The sequence below is a fragment of the Hemitrygon akajei genome, chromosome 13, assembly GCF_048418815.1.
Source record: "Hemitrygon akajei chromosome 13, sHemAka1.3, whole genome shotgun sequence".
In the NCBI taxonomy this organism is placed as follows: domain Eukaryota; kingdom Metazoa; phylum Chordata; class Chondrichthyes; order Myliobatiformes; family Dasyatidae; genus Hemitrygon; species Hemitrygon akajei.
Window position 1 is genome coordinate 109,879,954 of NC_133136.1, and position 5,056 is coordinate 109,885,009.

A 5,056-nucleotide genomic window follows, 5' to 3' on the forward strand; every position below is an offset into this window, starting at 1 on the left:
CCCAAAGTGAAGGCATTTAAATACTGCACTTGTGCAGTTTTAATCCTCTCAGAGATCTCCCGGTGGCCTCCTTCTAAGACAACCTGACGATTCACGAAGATTGCTTTGGCCTCTTTGCAGCATAGAAAGCAGTGTATCTGGATACTGTATATCACAGCTTTGCTACTCCGCCCAAAAGCATAAGAAACTACAGAAAGATGTGAACACAGCCCAGTCTATTACATAAACCAGCCTCTGTTCCCTTGACTCTGTCTACTCACCCCACTGCCTTGAGAAAGTAGTTAATGTAATCAAGGCCCCTCTCACCCCAGTCATTCCCTCTCCTCCTTTCACCCACTGGGCAGATAATACAAAAGCTCAAAAGCACAAACCTCCAGACTCAAATACAGCTTCTATCGTAGTGTTATCAGACCTCTCATAAACTACAAGTGAAGACATACAAAAAAGCTGGATGAACTCAGCAGGTTGGGCAGCATCCGTTGAAAGAAGCAGTCAACGTTTCAGGTCAAAACCCTTCGTCAGGACTAAAGAAGGAGGGGGCAGGGCCCTATAAAGAAGGTGGGGAGAGGGTGGAAAACCAATCAGAGGAAAGATCAAGGGGTGGGGGAGAGGAAGCAGGGAGGGGATAGGCAGGAGAGGTGAAGAAGGTTAGATTTCATCTAAGAGTGCTGAGTTCATCCAGTTTTTTTGTACATCTTGATTTGACCACAGCATCTGCAGTGCACTTTGTATAAACTACAAGTGAACTCTTGATCTCTCAATCTACTTCATTGTGATCCTTGCAGTTTGACTGTTTATTGTAATGCACTTATGTTTATGTATTGTAATGGAGATCTAGGCCTCATATGGAGCCAGTGATCATTAATGGAGAATGTGTGGAGCAGGTTAAGACCTACAAGTATCTGGGAGTACAGTTAGACGAGAAGCTAGACTGGACTGCCAACACAGATGCCTTGTGCAGGAAGGCACAGAGTCGACTGTACTTCCTTAGAAGGTTGGCGTCATTCAATGTCTGTAGTGAGATGCTGAAGATGTTCTATAGGTCAGTTGTGGAGAGCGCCCTCTTCTTTGTAGTGGCGTGTTGGGGAGGAAGCATTAAGAAGAGGGTTATAGAAAATTACAGCACAGAAAATAGCCTTTCTGCCCATCTAGTCCATGCCAAACTGTTTAATCTGCCCTCTCCCATATGGCAATAATAAACTAATTTCAATTCTAACATGTGCACTCAGGACCTGTTCTCCACCAATCTAAATCCATTTGAGAACCCTGTTCCCTTCTGAAAAGCATTCTCTCACCCTTCCTTCCAACCCACTGCAGTCTTCTTTCTTTAAGAGGAACACCCAGCAGTATTTGGAAGAGTGCTGTATGTTTCAGGATATTTCCCAGTAAAGGCGGAATGCTGGGATGAAATTGGCAAGAATCAGTGGCAGGGATGATGGCAGAGCAGAGATGCTGAAGTTTCTGGGAATAATTCACAAGGCGCAGGATAGATATGTCCAACAGAAAGAAGTTCTCAAATGGCAGGGGTAGGTAACAGTAGCTGACAAAAGAACAAGGACTGCTTAAAAGCCAAGGAAAGGGCATATAAGGTAGCAAAAGTGATTGGAAAGTTGGATGATTGGGAAGCTTTTAAAATCCAACAAAAGGCAACTGAAAAAGCTATAAGAAGGAAAAAGATGAAATATGAGGACAAACTAGCCAATAACATAAAGCAGGATACCAAAAGTTTTTTTTCATTTATATAAAGTGTAAAATGGAGGTGAGAGTTGATATTGGACCACTGGGAAATGATGCTGGTGAGGAAGTAATGGAGGACAAAGTAATGGCAGATGAACTTAATGTTACCTTGCATCTGTCTTCACTGTGGAAGACACTAGCAGTGTGCCAGAGGTCTGTGAGTGTCAGGGAGCAGGAGTGAGTGCCATTGCTATTACAAAGGAAAAAGTGCTAGGCAAACTGAAAGGTCTTAAGGTGGATAAGTCAACTGGACCAGGTGGACTACATCCCAGAGTCCTAAGAGAGGTTGCTGAAGAGGATAGGGTAGTTGGTATACAATTGCGGCACTGTAGCATAGCGGTTAGCATGATACTTTACAATACAGGGAATCCTGATTCAATTCCCACTGCTGCCTGAAAGGAGTTTGCACACTCTCCTCGTGATCCTGTGCGTTTCCAACCGGTGCACCAGTTTCCTCCCACAGTCCAAAGATGTACCGATTGGTAGGTTAATTAGTCATTGTAAATTGTCCCGTGATTAGGCTAGGTTTTAAAACTCAGGGGTTACTGGGTAGCACAACTCGGAGGGCTGAAAGGGCCTATTCTGCACTGTATCTCAATAAATAAGTAAAGTAGATTTAGTGTGTAGTGATACTGTGAGGAAGGACAGGCACATGATAGGGCAAAATTTCAGTCAGTGGGATGAGTTGAAGTGTAACATAGGGGCAAATACAGGACTGAAGGTGTTATATTTGAATGCGCGCAGTTTACGGTATATGGAATAATGAAGATAATACTGTAGCGCAATTAGAGATTGGCAGGTACGATGTTCTGGGCCTCACTGTCAAGGTTGTAAGAACATAATAGTTGAGAGCTTAACATCCAAGGATACACATTGTATCGAAGAGACACGCAGATAGAAAGAGAGGGTGGGGTGACTTTGTTGGTACAAAATGACATCACGCTATGAGAAAGAGATAACATAGGATTGGAAGATATAGAGTACCTGTGGGTAGAGATAAGAAAATGCAAGGGTAAAAAGACCCTGATGGGAGTTATTTACAGGCCTCCCAACAGTAGCCAGAATGTAGGGAACAAATTACAACAAGAGATCAAAAAAGCTTGTAAAAAGGTCAATATTATAATAGTCATGGGGAATTTCAATATGCAAGTAGATGTGGAGAATCAGGTTAGTGCTGGATCCCGAGAGAGGGAATTTGTAGAATGCGGAGGGTAAAGCAAAGTCAAGATGACACTAAACAGCAACTCCTTTGCTTGGGTCTTCAGAAACAGCTCTATTTCTGTCTTTGATGTCTCTTTTTTCCCTTTTTGAAGTTCTTTTGAAGACCCTGACCTGGAGTTACACTTTAACTTTGGTTCTTTGCAGAAATGAGACCCACTCTCAGGGTCTCACGACCGGCCGCTTTTTAACATCCCAAGGACGCGGCCTAGAAGACTAGCGCGCCTTCAGGGTTCCAGATTTTCATGGCTCTGGAGACAGGCTGATTCAAGGCTGGTGCCCTGACTGAGGTGTCGCAGGAGAACATGGAATATTGGGAGCAGTGGGTTAGCTGCTGGCTCTGTATCCAGATACCTGAGCCTTTCCGGGGTTGATTCTCTGGGCGTAGAGCTCAGAAAAAGCGACGCAACAGACTTTTAACATCATAAATTAGTGAATTGTTTATTATGTCTCCCCTCTTGCTGTGAAACAGGGATACCTCTTATTTCCTTATTAGTGTGAAAGTGAGCCTGTGGTATGTCAGATTACTGGGTGAACAAGTAGTCTTTGGGGTACTGTAAGTCAGTGTCTTTATTGATGCTTTGCTGCACATTTGAGTGCTCGGTGGAGGGCGCCGATGCTTTTTTGCTGGTGAGGGAGTGGGGGGGGGAGGTTTGTTGCCTTGCTGCTGCTTGTGCATGGGAGGGGGAGCTTAGGGAGGGGCTTTGGGGTTCTAACATTTAACTTTAGGGCACTCCTCTGTTCTGGTGGATGTTTGCGAAGAAAAAGAATTTCAGGATATATATTGTATACATTTCTCTGACATTAAATGTACCTATTGAACCTATTGAATGCTTATGAAATGACTTTTTAGAGCAGCTGTTATTGAGCCCATTAGGGGAAAGGCAATTCTCGATTGGGTATTACGTTATGATCCAAATTTGATTACGGAACTTAATGTAAAGGGACTCTTAGGAGACAGTGATCATAACATTATAGAGTTCACCTTGCAATTTGAGAGGGAGAAGATAAAGTCAGATGTATCAGTAATATAGTGGAATAAAAGGAGTTACAGATGCATGAGAGAGGAGCTGGCTAAAGTTGATTATAAGGGGACAGAGATGACAGTAGTAAAGCAATGGCTGGAGTTTCTGGGAGGAATTCAGAAGGTGCAGGATAGATACATCATAAAGGTGAAGAGTATTCTAAAGGGAGGATGATGAAATCATAGCTGATAAGTCAAAGTCAAAGACAGCATAAAAGAAAAAGGGAGGGTATATAATTTGGCAAAGATTAGTGAGAAGTTATGGGATTGGAAGCTTTTAAAAACCAACAGAAGGCAACTGAAAAAAGATAAAAAGAGAGAAAAGATGAAATATGGGGATAAGCTAGCCAATAATATAAAAGAGGATATCAGAAGTTTTTTTCAGATATCTGAAGGGTAAAAGGGAGATGAAAATGGGTATCAGATTGCTGGAAAGTGATACTGGAGAGTTCATGATGGGAACCAAGAAATGGCAGATGAAATTAATAAGTATTTTGCATCAGTCTTCATGGTGAAAGACACTAGCAATATGCCAGAAATTCATGAGTGTCGGTGGGATGGGGGTGAAATGAATGAAATTAATGAATGAATGAAATTAAATGAATGAAATATGAAGTATCTTTATTGTCATTCATAGTACAATTTCAATGCACCAACAGCAAAAATGAGTTTGCAACTCTTGTACTCAATGCTATAAAACGACAAGTAAAATAAACAATAAATAAAATCAAGTAAGCAGCCAGTACAAGCAATGTCCAGCAGTACAAAAGCACAACTCAGATGCATGACGACCATAAAACTAGTATTAAAAGTGGCAATGTAACAAATTTATGGATGATGCTTGATCGATTGGTTCAGAGCAATTATAGCTCTGGGGAAAAAGTTATTTTTCAGCCTAGAAGTGCAGGCATAGAAAATCTTATAATGTCTGCCAGATGGAAGAAGTTCAAACAGATGATTGCATGGGTGTGTGTTGTCCTTATAGATACTTGTATCTTTCCTTAGGCAGCGTGAGCTGTAGGTGTCCTCCAGGGCTGGGAGCTGTGTCCCGATGATCTTCTGTGCGCTCAAGACAAC